Genomic DNA, 18,225 nt, shown 5'->3' with positions numbered 1-18,225 from the left:
ACTTATTATAAGTTTGTGCACTTTAAAAGTCTGCATAATTTAATGGTTGAGTACCAAATGCAACTTAAATTGTCTCTACTGTAAGAAGACAAATGCATGATATACTTCAAATTCAGGTAAGTATTTGAGTTTTAGAAACTTGGAACATTTGCTGACTGGATTTCATCCACTCTGAAGTCTCCAGCCATCCAGTAAATTCAAGGTCAGTATGAGAATGCTTGGATCCAGAATGCAAATTCTTTTAAGATCTCAAAGTTCTGAAAATTTACAAGTGTTTGCATTTGGTGTTTTGATTTTCCCCCTGCTACTTACATCTTTGTTTTAACATGTAAAGTGCTTATTTTTTTAAAAAAAAGTGCAGTTATGTAGGGGTGTTTATCAGATATATGCCCAACTGTACATAAAATGGTAATGGACCAGTCCAAAACTGTGGAATGGGCTGTGGTGTCCACCTATTGTTTAAGGTCTTGAAGTATTTTATAAACTCCTACTTTTAATTTATGCATGTACTCAGAGATATGGAATGCTTTGATTCTTAATTTAGAACATTTATACCATGCTTTGACTCTGGAAAACAAAGGCAACTCACCTAGGAGTTCACAACTCGGAAGGGCTGTTTCCTTTCATTGCTGTCCAGTAGAACTTCCTATACAGCAGGAGCCCAAGTGTGAAGTGCAAAACTCCAAGTGTTCTGTAGGGTGGAAGCAGAACCATTGCTGTACTCAATTCTTTTCAAAGCAGAAGGAGTGGAAGATTGTCTGGCTGAAGTAAGAGATGCAAGGAAAAACCTGTGGTGTCTGTTTTTAAGGATATCGTGGAATAACACTGGAACAAAGTTTGACTTGTAAGGAAATTGCCACTTTTGGATGATAAAATATTCCATTAGAAGGGGATCACAGCACCCTGCATTTCCATGGTACTTATTTTCCTGAAACCCTAAACACTTTCTAAGTGTTAACTAATTCACTTTGTAATTCTCCCTTTAGGGAAAAATAGTGCTTTTGGACCTTTTTTGACAGATGTTGAAACTTTGTTTCTGGAGGACAGAGTTGTATACCCCAGTTCGAAGCAGAAACAGAGATCTCAGCTCCAGGTTGTCTCCTATATGAATATCAGATTTAATCCTACAACTTGGCAAGCCCTTAGAACAGCCAAGAGGTGAAGGAGTCCCAGACTTTGTACAAATGCTCATGGCCCTTTTACAAGGAATACTTGTGTTTCTGTCCTGCAGAGAGATTTAGGAGTGATACTGAGTGACCTGGACTAAATCTGTGTGGAACTTGATCTATTGGTGCTCACCCAGGAAAATCCTTGTGCAAATGGGTAAATTAGCAGCGCTGTTCCCGTTACACAGGTGTCACAAGCTGAGCTGGTGAGCTCTGCACTTCCAGCACCAGGGAGCTGGGTCTGTTACCATGCTTCTTGTGACACCCTTGCAAGGAAGAGCTCTTTTAATCTAGATTCTCTTTGCAAAGTTATTTGTTCAAACTGCTTGAAAACTGTCCCAGTGTGAAAGGCTAGGCTGTCAGCATGGAGCCCTGAAACCTGATGTCTTCCTAGGAGTGTCTTAAGGGCCAAGCTATTCCAGTGAAACACAAACCCAAAGCCAGCCAGATTTATTTTGTCAGCCTGTAGCTCACTGCATTTTGAGCTTAAATCTGAGGATTTCAGCAAGTCTGGAGCAAACAGAATTGTAGGTATGCCCATGTGGAGTTTTGGTGTTTGGGGCTGGTTCTTGTGCTTGCTGTTATGGCCCTACAAGATTCCTGTAAGCCCCAGCCCAGTGCTGTGAGCTCCTCACAGAGCTGGTTTCAGAGAGCAGTGTGTGTGCAGGGAGCTATGGCTTGGCATCATGCCCAATTTACTTCCACAAATAGGAACTAAAGATGAGATCTTCTTGTGTGGCTGGATAAAATACATACCCTGCCTTACAGCTGAGGACACATGCACAGTCTTAATCACAAATCTTCACCAAGAAACTGTTTCTAAATAAGTGGATAAATGTTGGCCAATTGTTTATCACTTTTTTACTGCTGGTATATTTTACAGGAGATGGGATGATGGGAGCAATGCAACAGCATTACAGGAAAGTATTTATCCTTTTCCCAGCAAATGCTTGCACTCATTTTTATTTGCATGTCATGACAATATGTTTGCAGAAAGTGACTGTAGGACTTAAAAAGTGACTGTAGGACTTAAAACTGAGATTAGTTTCATGATGAGGTGGAGTATGTTTGAAATTAATTTAGTCCGGAAGGCTATCCGGTCAGGAAGAGGAAACAATATCAAGGAACTAAGTTGAGCAAACAACTCAGATACTGAATTGTGAATATTGAGCACAGAAAACTTTCATATGGGCTGACATTGGTTATCTTTTTGCAACAAAGAGAAGCTTTCTGTAATATAAAGGCTGGGTGGTATATTGACCAACAATTCCTCAGAATGAAATTCAGCTGACTCCACCACCCCTCTCTTCTCAGTCATGAATGCTTCATAGAGTATTCCAGTCAGAATAATTGTTTCAATAAAATAAATTACTACATTGCTAAGTAAAGAATAAAGAACATATTTTTGATACAACTTTCGTTACAACTCTAACCACAGAAGTATCCAATTTTCTCATTTTTGTGTAAGTGAAACTCAAATAGATAATCTTCATGTTGCATCTTCCCTTGGTCTATCTTGGAAAAACCATTAGGGCCCAAATTTTCCACAAAAAAGAATGCAAAACACTGTCTGCTTGTGAGTTTGTGATTCATGCCTCCTGTCAAGACTACCAAACCAGTAAAAACACTGGAATGTAAGAAAATAAGCATGATTATGTATTTCAGGAAAACAATTTTCTCAAGAATGTTTCTGGAACAAATTTTCAGTGTTTAGCTATTTCTAGTTGATATTTCAGTGATGGAATGCCTACTGGCACCAATTTGTACCATGGAATTGTCCCACAGGACAATAACTTGCTGTAGTGTGTTTAAGGTGCCTTTTTTTCAGATTCTTGTAGCAGCAAATCCTTTAGCAGCTCATTACTTAATGGAAACTAAACAAAGCTTCTTCCAGGAAAAAAAAATGTTGATCTCTATCACCCCACGGTGAACTTCTCTTCTTAAATACATAACACATGCTTTTGGAAAATATCCTCAGTTTAATCTGAGCAGTGTAAACTCCAAAGACAAGACCACGTCCTCATTCATCCATCTTACATAGCTCAAATCTCCAAACTTTCTGGGAAAAAGAAAAGGAAGCGCAGAAGATGCTTTTGTGTACACAAATCTTTTTGTGTGATATGACTAGACCTTTGTCTGTCATTCCTATTAAAAACAGCCACCTTCACAAATGAGGACTCAGGGGTAGGCTCTTATAAATAGGGGTCTTAGAGGCCCTGGCTGACCTTCTTTGCTCTCTGCTAACAGATATTTCTTTGGGAGTTTTTCCATTTCCTATGGAAACTCTTTCTGCTTTTTACTGTGCAGCAAGCCCAGTGCTGGCTGCTTCCTGCATACATTGTGACCTTATTGCTGTGTCTGTTTCTGCCAGAGCTGCTGTTCCACAGCTTTTCCATTCCTCTGGAACTACCTTGACCACTGGTATTAATTGTACCAAAAGAGGTATAGAATGTCATTTAGGCACAGAAGCCATCAATTTAGCAGCTGATAAGTTATTCATGGGTTTTGAAAAATATACAATAACGATTCCAAGCTTTTACCATAAATATCATATATCTCAAGTACAATCTCAATTCATTTGGAGCAACGTTGGATCAGGAAGAAGGATGTTTATAATGTTTCACTTCTGCTGTCACTTGCAGAGATGCAGTGCACTGTTTTAGTGGATCCATGCTGGAGATCCTTTCCACACTGGCTTTGGCTTATGCATTTTGCCAAAAAAATTGCCTGTTTTTCAGCAGGAAAATGTTTGTGCCTGGAGTTGAGCAACCATAAAACACAGTGCCATGAGTCTCATGGAACAATGAATAAAAGAAAAGGACATTATTTTGCAGATGTATTTCAGAAACATGCTTTCAGAATGTTTGTTCTTTCAAAGCATTAAATTACAAATTTTTATGTCTAGTCATTACTGTTCTGACTTTACACTGTAGGAAGACATCTTGCTCCTATTGTCCTTACTGTATCAGTGAGCTATTCCCTCAGGAGAAGTCTCAGCATGTGAAAAAGAAACTATTCCTGAAATCAGTGGACTCTATTTTAAACTGGCAAAGCAAGTTGCTCCTGTTTCTCCTCCAACTTAACCCATAATTCCTGGAAGTGTACAGTTCCCAGATATAAATGTAGAAAATCTAAAATTAAAACCAGGTCACTTGCCTTTTCTTTTGAGGATTGTGGAATTGCATACTTGGTGTTTATAGTATAGCTGCCATGTAAACATAGAATACAGAGCAAAATACTGCTTAGGCCTTATGCCTCGTTTGTGTTTGTGCCTTTTTTCTTTAAAGTAATCCCCTGTGCTTTATGGCTATATTATAATAAAGTAGGACAAAATATTGTCTTCTCTAAGGAATATATGCTTTGAAATAGGTGAATGAACCAAGCTATTAGATAGTGTACAAGGTCCACTACCCAAACTTTGGAACTGGGTCTTGGAATTATGTTCAGATAACTGGAGGGCCATTTTCTCAGTACCTCTAGCAAATGCTTGTTTTTTCAGAGGAGACAGTTTTCTTTCTTAACCATTTAGGGGAAAATCTTCCACAGGGCATATTTCTACTAAATAGCAAGGACATCTCTTTCAGAGGATCTGGAAATACCAAATAAAAAAGAATATTATATGGCCTGTCTGGCAATGCTTTAGCCATCTGCTGAGACTGAGAGTACTGAGCATCCAGTTTGCATATTTAATCTGCCAGAATGTAACTTAATTGTAAAACTGCTGTTTTCATGGCTTTCAATAATAGAAGGTGCTGAAAACTCTACTAAATTGGGTGCATTTCACATAGATTTCCTGTCTGGTCCTGTCCACTGACATGACCTAGATTCATTATTTCATACTCACTCTTACAGCCTTGGGCGCAGATTTAAAGCCATAGTTGTGGGGACTAATGAAGCATAAAAACATGGGAAAATACCATGAAAAATTAACCAAATGGTCCACAAGGTCAATTCTGCTTTATAACTTTTGTAGATGTTTTGTATTCTATTCTATTTGTTTGGCAGAAATCTTCCATAATCAGGATCATTCCATAATTTTTTGATTGAGGATTATCAGGTTTGATTTAGAGAGTTTTTAGTATTATGGTGAAATATTTTGGATTTGTTTAAAAAGGAACTTTGAATGCTGATCATGCTCCATAGATATTCCTAACAGAATAATAACTGCTCAAAACCTTCAAAAGGAAAGACGTTTTTCCATTAATATTTCAATGATTTTTTCAAACCTCCAAGAAAACAATACATCTCAATGAATTAAGGGCATAGATGGCTTTTTAATATCCCAAATAGGTTTCTGTAATTGTGAAGTCAGGTTGTGCTGAATGTTCCCTGATAGTTGGTCATAAGGGACAAACTGATAGGGATATGTGCTAGAAGATCCCTTATCAAATCTAGGGCTAATTAGTTAGTTGCTGGCCTACAATGTAAGGAAAAGTTATTAAACCAAAAAGAATAGCAACAGCTGATATTTCCAACCTGGTTACAAAGGGGTATTAATACAGAATGAAGTCCTTGTCTGTGCTTTGATGTCTTTTACTCAAATCCATTCTTAAGAAAGGACATCAAACCACTCATATTCCAGCATTTCACCATCCCTGTTAAAATTTCTGCTGCTGTTGTTGCTGAAAGTGCATAAATAATTTGTTGTGTAGTATGTGCAGTGTCCTGCAGCACTCAGAGTCGTGCTGGTCACACTTCCAGTGCACCATTACCTCATCCCTAAGCTTTGGGAAGTCTGTTACTGATTCTGCATGGGTTCACTCATTAGGCAGGCAATAACACAGCATACAGAGACTGAGATAGATTAACAAATAAATATCTACAGAATTATTCCTTTCCTGCTGGTGGTGAATGCCTTTTGTTTCTCCCACCACCATCCTTCCACAATGTATATTTTTCAGAGTACGCTGAAGGTGGATGTGGAAGCAGTGTCATTCAGAGACCATTACAGAGAAAAGAAGGAGCTGTAAGGCTGATTAGAGCTGTTATCTAAATGCCCCCATTATCCAACAGGCATCACATTGGAAAAAAGGTCAGACTAATCCAAGGAAAATAATGTGAGGAGAATACTGCAGGTGTTCAGTGCAGATGCACTAGACTGTTCTTTGGATCCTCTGGCTCTCTACAGGACTTTCCAGCACATTCTCACACTGCTGTGCCTCAGGTCAGGCAAGGACTGCACAAACTCCAGTGATCCCTCTCTGTTCCATCACGCTTCCCAGCAGTGGCCAAAACTGGAGAAATTTAATTACATCTCTGGAATGTCAGGTGGAAGCTAAGGAAAACCACATGGCTGCTTAATATTTCTATTACTCTGTTTATCTTTTTCAGGTCTTACGTTAAAACTTGTGATTACTCAGCCCCATCAACAGCAAGGCCAGACAAACCCCATTAAGGGTGGGGAGGATAAAATTTGCTTAGGAAAGGCAGGACAATAGAGAGCCAACCATGCTGCCCTTCCACATCCTCTTCAGTCACTGAGGGGGCACCAGTCACCTGCCCTCAGGACTAGTCCCACTTTTTGAAAACAGAAACAAATACAGAAGAAAAGTCATAATGTGAGCCCCATCTTATCCTTTCCCTCTTATATCCAGATAAAAAAGAAGGAAGGAAGCAGAAGGAGGAGGAAAAATCAGCAGAACTGGAGGAGTTGGAGAGGAAAAGGGACAGATGCAAAAGCTGTTTTTTGTTAAAAACTTGCTAAGCTCAAGCCTTGGTCCCAAAAGTATCTTCAGCAACCCTTGATTCATAAAAAGCCTGATGTGGTAAATATTTCTATTCTCACCTTCCCTGATTTTCAGGGTTTATGACTTCCTCAGGGCATTATGCTATATTGAAGTTCATCTCTCTATAAAGAGTTCATGTATGTGGCTGTGTTGCAGCTTTTGTAGGAAAGAAGGGAGGAAGCCTGGGGTGCTGGGTCACTCTGTCACCATGTTTAGCTATGCCACTCACCCACTTCAGAGCTAAATACTTGCAGGGTGTAATGACATTGACACTGCATTAGCAGCAAAAATATCTATTCCAATTATTTGCAATTTCTGTCTGCTGTAAAAATAAGCCTCCGTTAGTAGATAATGAAAGGAGCAACTAATCCTTTACCCAAATTTAATTTTATTGCAGAACTCTGTAGGTTTGTACTAGTTTAAATATTAAATTTCCACCTCAACAGCTTCTTTACACAGGCCAGGCCAGATGTGCATCTGGTGTAAATTAGCATTGCTCTGTGGATGCTGCGGGAGACAGGAAGATTTCTATCAGGCAGTGCTCAGTTCCTGTATGATTAAACATATATTATGTCAATCACTTGGATATAAAATACTTCTGAATCAGGATGGCTTTCCTGCCAATCCCTTTGGTAATATTTTCAAATATATGCAGCAAAATAATGTCAGGGCAATGAAAAGATGAGGTAACCTCAGGCTGTTTATTCAAATAATTTTGACCCAAGCAAGTAGATTTCTCTGAGACTGGTCAAAATGTTTTGTTTCAAAATTTAGATAGTGTAATTTTGAATACCAAACTATGCTTGAGATTAGGTTTAGGTATATTCACTTAAGACTTCAGTGACACTAAGTGACACAGTGTGATCCCTTGGCCAAAAATTCAGTTATTCACACAGTCCTATTCAAGCTATACAAAAACTCGTTTCCTTGACATTAATTTCTCCATCTTTTATGGATTATGTACTCTGTGGGTATAAATGGGCTCAGCTGAACCCCTGACCCTATAACTATTGGTTCTGGTCTAGAGCAGTGGTTTCAATCCATCAGAAATGGAAAAAGTCTTTGTTCAGGCTTAAGTTGAAAAGGATTTTTGTATTGCCCTGGGAGAAGATTACTGTACAAAATGGCACAACCATGCATGTAAGATGGACAGATTTCTTGAGATCTGATTTATAACAAATTCAGAAGTTTAAAAACTTCAGATTTCTGAATTTCTGTGAAAAATGTTTTCTCAGAAAACTTTTTCTGGATTCCTGGATTTCTGAGAAAATGTGGAACAGCCCAGTCCACACCTTTCCATGGATTGGACATCAGACATCTGAGACTCTTCAGAGCACCATTAATCCTTTAATTTAAGCAATCCCTGGCAATAATTCAGGTCTAACCTTTTCCCCTGAAATAACTAAATATAACTTTTCTAAATAAGTATTTTAAACAGACATTATGCCACTCTTTAAAAAGGACTCTTTAAAATGCTGAGGCTCTCCCTCTTTTGGAGTTCTAGACCTTGATTTAATCTTCTTGTGTTTTTCATTACTGAATACTTACTTCTGCTTCATTTCTTGTTTTTCCAAAAGTTCCTGGTGCCATAGCACATTAAGGGTTCCCCTAGCAACATAAAAACACACTTTTCCTCAGAGCTGCATCTCCGTGATCTAAAGCACTTAAATTATGGTCTTTTAGCTCCAGCTTGTTCTGAGTTTAATTAAGAGAATTTTAAAATAATAATGACAAAGTTTAGGGCATTCTTTGATCTGCAGAAAACTGGGCAAGAGGGTCATATCTTGAGTGTTTTATGCCCAGATTAGCAATGAAATATTGGCATCCAGAGTTTATTTATACATTAAAATGTAACTGGATCCTAGGTTTGGACTTGGCATTCAGTTTTGTTAAATGCTGTCTTTATTGGGGCTGGCACTATGTGGATACACGAAAGCTTTAGCTGAGGACTACCAAGTGCAATGAAATCTGTTTATACAATTCCTTATTTGTTCTCTGTCACAATATTTCAGCTCTCCTGGAGTTTTACATTCCATAAGCAGAAGGATGTGTGTATGCACACACTTCAGTTTGCTCAGGTTTACCCAAGCCTGACTGCAATGTAACATAAAGAGAATGAGTTGACATTCGAGATCTGTTTCACTTGCTCCTAACCCTTTCCTGCAGCACAGCTTGAATGCCTGCACTAAATCCTTCTCAGAACAGTCATCTCTTTCCCCCTAAATAGAAAAAAAATTCCTAAGAAAAATATCTAATTGGAATCATTTACCTTAATTTATTAAAGCACAATGAGAAAGTGCAAGCAGGGAAATGTAGTTTTTCTTTGTTATGATAAATTCCTGAAAAGTAACTTCTCAAAACATTTTCAGTACAAAAGAAAAGCTCACAGCTTTGCTTCTTGCAGCTTTGCTTGTATTTGTAAAGGGAGAACTTCACTGTGCTAGTGCCAGTCTGAGATGGAACTCACTAAATCATGGTAGAACACTTGTCTTTCATTACTTCCCTTCCCCATTTTTCCTGGCACATCATACTGTTTATTTACCATAATCTATGCCTATCCTGCCCTTTCATTACTCTTGCATCATTAAAGCTTAAGTACCGGATTTGGGAAGTGTCTTCAAGCCAAATTTCAAATCTCTGATTTCAGAATGAGTTCTCATACCAATGAAGCAAAAAGCAACAGTTGTTTGTGAAACTTTCCAGGATGGGGAAAAGGCACCAACTATCAGAAAGCTATGAACTATTTTCTCCTTCTTTTATCTCCTTTGTCTTGTCCTGTGTTACTAGGCTGTAAAAATTCAAAGCTCGGGATATAAATAGTGTCTGATTTACTCCCAAAGCAGGCAGATACATTTGTGGTGATCTCATTGTTTGAGGTGGGTAAATGTAGTTGAAAGATAAGTTTTCTTACACAAAAATTATAAAACCTCCCAATATGGTTAACTTTTGTCCCTGTTTATGGGCAAGCCCAGTTCATTCAAGGCCACCAGACAAAAAAGGTTCCTAATTTTACACATTTGGGAGCTCTTTCAAATTTGGAAGAGTTATGTACATGTGATGCCTATCCACACAGGTCTGGTTCTAGAAAAGAACTCATATTTGTGACCTTTTGACTATCAAGCTTTTTATTTCCAAGCCTGTGTGCTAAAAGCAAAAAAAGTCTGGATTTAGTCTGGGCAGATGTGCAGAGGAAATCTGCAAAAGCAAACTCTCGCCTTCTCTTGAAATGCTGTTTTAGTTAAACTGTAGAGTAATTGAGCAGACATGGAGCTGCTGCTGCAGGATTTGTGAACTATGGAAACATTTGGAAATCCTTTCTGTAAGAAAGCTCAGTTCCCACAGCCAGGAGAAAGCTGAGATCATAACTAAGAAACATAAAATTAATTTCTGTGAGTTAATGCTAATTGGCTGACTGTAAGTAACAAAATAAAGGCCATATACCAACACTGAAAGCTACCACTGATACTTAGATTTTATCTTTCTGGTAGCATTTACCTTGTAAATACCCCTCCTGTTCCTGCTGTATATGATTTAATTGTAGAATAACCAATTACAATCAGAGAAACCTTTTCTTTAAAACATTAGATAAAATTTGGTTTTGTTTTTACCTTTCTGTAACAGTTTTTTCTATATGAAGTTTTTAAACGTGACTGAGTGAATTTTGAGAATATTAATTCCTTTTGGTAAAAATATCTTTGAGAACTCTGTCTGGAACATAAGTTTAGGATTAGAAGAGTCAGTAGAAATAACTGAATGTACCTACTCATCTATGACAAATATGACAAATATTACTATTAAATCCTAAGCCTCTCTCTGTTTACCATTCTTCAGCCTTCCCAGTAAATGTTTTTGTGATGTTCTGTTGCAATTTTGTTAAAAGAGGATGACTGACTCCATTAGAATAACTTCAGAGAAGAATAAACTGAACTTTTTTATTGTACTTAAAAATACACAGCAAGTTACCATGGCATGGAGACAGATAAAATAAATTAAGGTTTCTAACAACAATTCCCCAAGTCTGTTCTGGAGTCAAACAGCATTTCCAGTTTGATTCAATTTGTTCTGTGTATTTCCCCAAGCTCTCTTTCTTTACAATGCAGGGTGCTTCAAACATTAGAAGAGCAGTGAGGAATGCTCATCATTCTCACCTGTGTTGGTATTGGCTTTGTAGATGGAGAACTGATTATACAATCAGGATTCTTTCCTTCAGCCTGTGCTCATCTATACAGCAGTGGGTTGTCAGCTCTGAGAATCAGTTCTGCTTTTGCTTTTGAACTTTTTAAAAAGTTTTTAATGACACCCAAATCTGAGGATGCTTTAAGCTGCTACACAAATGCCAAAGCAGGCCATTCCATCTCTGAGAGGATAAACTGAGATAGAACAAAGCTCAAGAAGGTTTCCAGGAGAGGAAGCAAAAAGCTGGCTGTTTATTCCCAGCCAGATGTACTTGTCTCTTTCTCTGTATGTTTGACTTAGTCCTGGCTCAGCTCTCTCCTTGTTTGGGGTTTGCAAGAATGAATGGATATTATGACATGCTGTCTCCTGATGGTTCCATGTAAATAATTACGAGGAAAGGAGAGGCGGATGGAGTTACTCAGCCATTTTGGGTTTTAGCAGATATCCTGAAATTTCGTACCCAGACAAAACATGACACAGGGCTTAATATTGTCACTGCCTTCATTCATCCTGCGTTTCTGGTGTGTCCAAAGGGATTGCAACAAGCAATTACCAGCTGGAAAGGAAAGATTATATCCGGGTTGCCATTATGAATACGGGTTTAGTAAAAACAAAAGATGCAATTCCCATTGCTCACTGGAAAAAGAAGGAATAAAATGCTCTAAAATGAACATTTCAATGAATTAGTACAGAACTTCATGCTTTCAATTAGGAGCTCTGCAAGGTACTTGAGAGATAAATGGAGAACTGAACTTTAATGACCAGCAGACCCTTTCTTCACCTTCCTATAATATTCCAAAATAGAAGCAGCTTCAATCAAAACTAAAGTCCTGCCATACAATTATGGACACATCACCTGCCAGTAGCTTCTAGTGGGGGCAAAAGGCACAAGAACCCCTGCACACACTGGGTGAATTTGCACAGCCCCTTTCTTCACATACCCCTTTCTTCAAAAGCCTCCCTACCTGGGAAGTATTTTAATTCATGCTTCTCATGCCTCTGTGATGTAAAGAAAGCCATTTTGCAGATGGGAAATCTGAGTAGTGCATATTCACAGCCTCGTCTCCAGAGTTAGTGCAAGAGTTCAGCCTAATCTGAAGAGAATAAAGCTCATGAATATTCAGGAACTTTTCAAACCGATTGCAAGGAGCAATCCTCATGGGCTGACCTGGGAACAGGATGTTGCTCTGGTGATATGCAGTGCTTTAACCACAGTGCATTTCCACTAACCCCAAATGAACCTCAGGCCAGGATCAGGGAAAAAAAAAAAGGCTCCTTTATTCAACAGATTACAAAATTTATTATGTTTATGTTTGACTGAATAATTTATCCATCTCTGGACACTCAGGGATGACAGAAAAATAGCTCAGTGAACTGCATTTGGTGAACTTACTATTAAACTCAGGAACGTTTGGGTCGTGTTCTCACAATCCCCTTTCCCCCAAAACTGCTTCTTGTCCCTGAAACTGATATTGTTGAATGACAGGAAGATGAGCTAAAACCTCTTAGCAGATCTCAAAATTTTTCTTGACAGTATTGGCAGCAACAGGGCCAGCTGTAAATGAAGGATGAATTAAAGTCAGGGGAACAAAAAACTTTTTGCCCTTCTCTCTGGGTGGCCCTGCCTCCCCTGGGTGCCATCCCTTCAGCCAATGTAAATGAGGCAAGTAATGAAATGAGGAGAGTCTTGGCTGATTCCAGAAGGAAAGAATATTGTCCACAATGGCTTCAAGTCTTCTTATTGTTTGACACAAAATGTCTGTTCTCTATACAGGAGTACTTCACACCTGATGAGCTACAGAATGGTGTTCCTGAAGAGAATCAGAGCTCCCATTTGAAATTACAATAATTGAAAATATCACACAGTGATTGCATTGCAGCAGCATGGAAGACATGTTCTGTTACAGAGAGTAGCTGTACATATTGCTGTATTTTGCACTTTCAGTACAGGTTAGCTGGATAATGTTCAATAGAAGATATTTTGATGCAAACCTCTGCTGATTTTACCTTGTAACTGATTCATTAGCTAAAAGAATTTTTTAAATGTGGTAATTTTTAAAGTTCACATATACAGCTTGAGTATATTTGAATAACTCTGAAATAAAACATCTTTGTACACAGAAGGGAACAAAAATATGCCTAGAGCATACCCAGACTTCATTTACTATGCCTGCAACCCAAACTTTTTCTCTGAGCAGAGCTATGTAGCTCCACAGAGTCATGTTAATAGTGCCATTAATCTTCCCTGCAGTAATCTCTACCTCTCAGCTTTTACACATTCAGCACCTGGGGCAGATTTGACCTGACAAGTTTGTCCTTGAATCCTATCATTTACAAAGTCCACATTAAAAAAACCCTCATGTATTATCAGCACTGCTGTGTTTTATCAAATAACTGCCACCAGCTCCTGCCTGAAATAGTTCATTTGCAGAGCTGTTGCCACCAAACTATGGAAACCAACCATCAGTCAAGAGCTTGTTTTGGTCCCTTTTTCACAGGGAGAGCAAATGAACTGCAGATGGAGCACTGTTTATACTTTCCCATCATCTCGGAGTGCCGGGAGCTGTCGCTGTGATGTCATTGCACTTGGGCGGGACACAGAGAAGGCAGCAAGGCTGGAAATATTTATTTATTGGGTTAAGGCTAGTTGGACTTATACTATAGAAAGAAGACCAAGAGGTTGGAAGTGCAAGGTACATCACCTCACTTTTGGTGTAGACCTATAGGGGAGACACCACGCGGGGGAAAAAGCTTGATGCATCTGCTGATCAAATTGAAAATTTTTCTTTGATTTTATGTAGCTCAGTTTCAGCAGGAAGTTTTGTTTGGTTGTGATGGGGTGTATGTCTGAAACCTCTGTCACAGAAATACTGGCCTTTCTGGAGGAGACAGATGAGTTTTGTCTGATTAAGATAAATAGTATAGTCCATTCCCACCTCAGGTATCTGCCCATCTTTGGAAGCAGTTGTTTACTGACTGGCTTGTGTTGGGCATGAAACAAAGCAACATAAATTGAGAAAACTGATGATAGACTTTTCCACTTCCTAAAGCAGGCTTCATCCATGAATCTGTGCTTACAGCAGGAATGCCGTAAGTCACACCAGTCATTGGAAAAGTCTGATAACACAGAGCTGCAGAGCACACAAGCAGTGATAAAGCAAACAAATCAAGGTTATGGTATCACAAAAGGAACTTTGTCTACCTGGCCGGAAAACAATATTCTTTATGGTATTACTTCCTCATTGTCTAGCCGGTGTTTCGTGCTGCTAACTGGAAAAGCTGCAAACAAAGCATGTAAGCATACTGCAATATTCTCTATTAGGCAAAGATCTCTCCTGCAACTTCTAAGAAGCTTTATATGTACCTCTGCTCTCCTAAACACAGAGGTAATTTCAGCTAAACCAGTGTCTAGCAGAAATGTGGGAATGAGGTCTTTGTATGGCACCCCATGTAGAGAGAACAAATGTCCTTTGTTTCTATTTTAATAATGAACTTTCAAGGCATCTTTGCTAAATGATTTTGTTCTGCCTGTGGTGTTTAGTACTTGATTTCATTGCTGTCTGTAGGAAAGTGCATTATTATGTGTTTAATGGTCACTTAAGGCTCACTTAAAGTTTTTATTACAATATGCTTATTAATAGTGCACAGCTTATTTCTGGAGAGATTCCGTTCCACTATTTGTGTTTAACTAATGCTTAAAAAATGTGAAATTTTAAGATGTTGGTAATATCTCTGAATATTTATATTGGAAGGGATTTCAGGAAGTGATTTAGTCCCATTCCTCTGCTCCAGGCAGGGCTAATGTCGACATTAGAACAGGATGCTCAGGGCCTTTTGCAGTCGTATTCTTGGTGTCTGACTCGAGGCTTCCCAGCCTGTCCAGTGTCTCTCTGTTGAGCCCCAGGGAAATGTGCTCAGTGCAGCCACTCAGTTCAGCTCCCAGGCAGCCTTCAAAAGGCTTTGGGACCAGAGCTGGGCCCCAAGTGCTGTGACCAACAATTGTGCATCTGCCAGTGTGTGCCTGAAAACCTTTTTCAGCACGCTCAGCTTTCCTGCACTGAGCTGGGGCTTCAAGGCAAAGGCAAGTAAATGCTCTGCGTGGTTCCACAGGGAGAAAAAACACTGTGGGATGTAATTTAATAAATTATCAGCAGGGGCAGGTAGAGGAAGGTATTTTGGCAGTCAAAACCAATAATGAACTTGCTTTCTTTTCATTTGATCTAGGGGGGTTTTCTACTCCTGCTTCATCACCCCCTCTGTCACTAATAATATATTCCTTCCCTGAATAATTAGGCTTGCATTAATTCCTCTGGCTGGCAGGAGAATCCAGATTTTCAAGATCACCGAAGTAAATACAACCTGTATCTTCATCTCTCATATTTTTTTTACTTCAGAGCTACTCACTGACTTTCCAGACTTGGAGAAAATGTAGGTTGTCCCACCCAGTGGGCTTCCCTGGTTCTCCTCAGCTGAAGATGTAAACACTTGGAAGAGAATGCAGGAAAAGGGGATCATATGAGAAATCTGTAAGAAAAGCTCCCCTCACTGTCCCATGATAACTGTGACCCTGAGCATCTCTCCTGCACTGTGATCAGGAGGAAACAATGAAATCCTCAAAGTCACAGAAAAAGGAGAACAGCCACTGTGGCGGTGCAGCTGCAAACCTGCACGGGGGAGAACTAGCCTGGCTAATTTAAAAGATGTTTTTACCCCCAGGCTAGATTCTAACTTTGGCTAGGCTGGGGTAAATCAGGCATAACTTTACTGACATCAAAGGCTCTGCTCCACATCATATAGCTTCATCCCTTGAAGCTGAGGTCAAACTCATTAACTTTTCTAGGCAAGTTCTGCCCAAAATGAATGGGTGGAGCAAGGTCAAGCCTATGATTTTACTATTTTCACTTGGGCACTTGCACAATTTGGTATTCACATCTGGCTTTGTCTTTTAAAGGGCATTTTTGGCATCTGAACTGGCAATTGTCTGGCCACAACTATCCAGCTGCCCAGTTTTGGATGGAGTGGGTTAGGGGTAGGCCAGCTTGAGAAATACAGATGCAAAAGGGTATGTAGTAATTTTTAGGATGCTGTAAGAAAACTGTATTGTATTCTAAGGGTCAAGATTCAGGCTATGATAAAAATGGAGCTCATTTTTTGCCTGCATCAATTTTATTCTTTCACTTTCATTTAAAGTTAGTGAGCCATATGCAGAGCAGAGATGAAAGTCTCTTAGTAAATGCTTGTGACCTTATTTTGAACAATCTATAACATTTTTCAGTGAGAAAATGCAAGCATGAGGCAACTGCTGAGGTGCAAGTCCCAGTTCACGTGGCTGTGCTTAGCTGCATGTCATTCCTAGCTGGAAACTTACACTGTTTTCACATTGCTTTGGAAGCAGGGAATCCCTTTAGCAACGTGCTACCTTAGACATTTCTAGTAAACAGAAATTCAGCTGCTGTGGGTGTTTCATGCATTCCCATGCAATACCACGGCAAGGCCCTGATCTGTAGGAGGGAGTAAACTTAGAAATACCCTCCTGAGACGCTGCAAGAGTCGAGGTGGGCTGTACTGAACATTGTCAGCCACCAGGTGGCAATGAGCCGTGGCGCTGCGCCTGGGGACGCGGCAGGACCAACCTCTGCTCCCGGGAATTGCATGGATGAAGCCACATTCCTATGGCGCACATGCCTCAGGGCCTCTGAAGGATCTCGGCACGCTGGCAGTGGCTGCAGTTTTTTCATTCCAGTGCTGTGAACCCGTTTCCATTCCCCTGGTTGTCTTTTGTCATTTGCCACTTAGCAATGTCATGTTTTAACACTCTCCGTGTTCTTTGGGAAGCAACTGCATTCTGTTATTTCAGCTGTGAGCCTGATAATCTACTGAAGTGGTGATGGATGTTTTAAAGAAAATGGCAATTATCATGTGCAGTTATGCTGAGCTTGAAATCTCCTGGAGCCAGTGTATCCTGTTACCAGCAATAAGAAATAAGAGCATGTGGAGCACTGTGCTCACCTAGAAGAGAGATGGTGATAATTTAAGAATGAGTTCTGAGACATATTGGCTTCTGGCCTATGCTGAGGTTGTAACTTTTTCAGAGAAAAGGGGTAAATTTGTTCACTAGGTTTGTTTTTTTTTTTTCCTATTGAGGCAAGAAAATAACATTCAAGAACACCAGCAGAGCTCAGCAGCCCTTCTCCCAAGTTGCAGTAAGGTCAGCATTAGAAATTCCTCATTTTATGGGACGCTCTGGGAACCCTTTATCCATTTGCAGGAAGACATTCTTCTGTAGGTGTCACACTTAAACTGAGCACTTTCATTAGTTGTGGAATATTTCTTCAACAGCACTCAGGGTTTCACAGGCATGACCTTAACATCTGAGAGGAAACTGCTTCTGAAGGAGCCTCATGTCGTGTTCTTCACAGATCCTAGCAGGGCATTCTGAGCCAGCAGAACTGACAAATGTTCTGCAGGAATCTAGTGTTTGGTTGTGCTGCAAATGCCTCCTACAAAAATGATACTGGGAAGAAGTTGCTGCAGCAAAGCCAAACACCACAGACATGAGGCAGTGGTGTTGCAGCCACTAATGCAATTTTAATTTCTTCTGTGTCTGTGATGGTATCAGTCTTTAGTTACATGGCAGTCTTACAGTTTTCTCCCATTTTCTGCTGATTTTTTTGTGCTGCCAAAGTATATTCAGCTAAAGCTCTGACTAAAACATCTTAAGATAATGGCACTTGAGCATAATTTCTTGTATGCCCAGGTTCAGCTCCAGTCACCATTTTGTAAGTATATAACAGCACTCTGCCTTTGCTAAAATGGTGTGATCTAAACAGGTAAAGATGAGAAAACCCCATAGAAAGTTCAGAAAGGAGAGGGAATTAAAAAGGCAGGAAAAGACATGGTAACAGTGGAAAGATTGAATTTCATGGAACACGCAGCAGTCTCAGCGTGCTCGTTGCGTGGCCAAGGTAAACCACACAATAAGTTACTGTACAAACAGACAATCATGAAGTGTGTGATCCTTTAATCTTGAGGTGGCATCCCTGTAGTTCTGTTCTAATTACTTTGTTATGGATAGAAGGAGCTGATGTGGTTCCAGCTCCTGAAGAGGCATGGCAGCTTGTAATTGTTGGAAAACAGATTAAGACTGTTCCATGGTT

At 39.6% G+C, this 18,225-nt stretch overlaps 1 protein-coding gene across 1 annotated transcript in view; it reads right to left on the bottom strand.

Moving 5' to 3' along the window:
• The window catches only part of PDE5A (phosphodiesterase 5A), a 105,462-nt gene that overhangs the window by 72,820 nt on the left and 14,417 nt on the right, over positions 1–18,225 (bottom strand). Inside the window, exon 3 of the mRNA XM_064711637.1 lies at positions 590–691. The gene's annotated coding sequence lies outside the window, so the exon portion shown is untranslated. The remainder of the gene's footprint in view (positions 1–589; positions 692–18,225) is intronic.

The sequence above is a fragment of the Zonotrichia leucophrys genome, chromosome 4 (assembly GCF_028769735.1).
Source record: "Zonotrichia leucophrys gambelii isolate GWCS_2022_RI chromosome 4, RI_Zleu_2.0, whole genome shotgun sequence".
Lineage (NCBI taxonomy): Eukaryota > Metazoa > Chordata > Aves > Passeriformes > Passerellidae > Zonotrichia > Zonotrichia leucophrys.
Note: the sequence above shows the minus strand (reverse complement) of the source record. Positions and strands in the feature narration are given on the sequence as shown.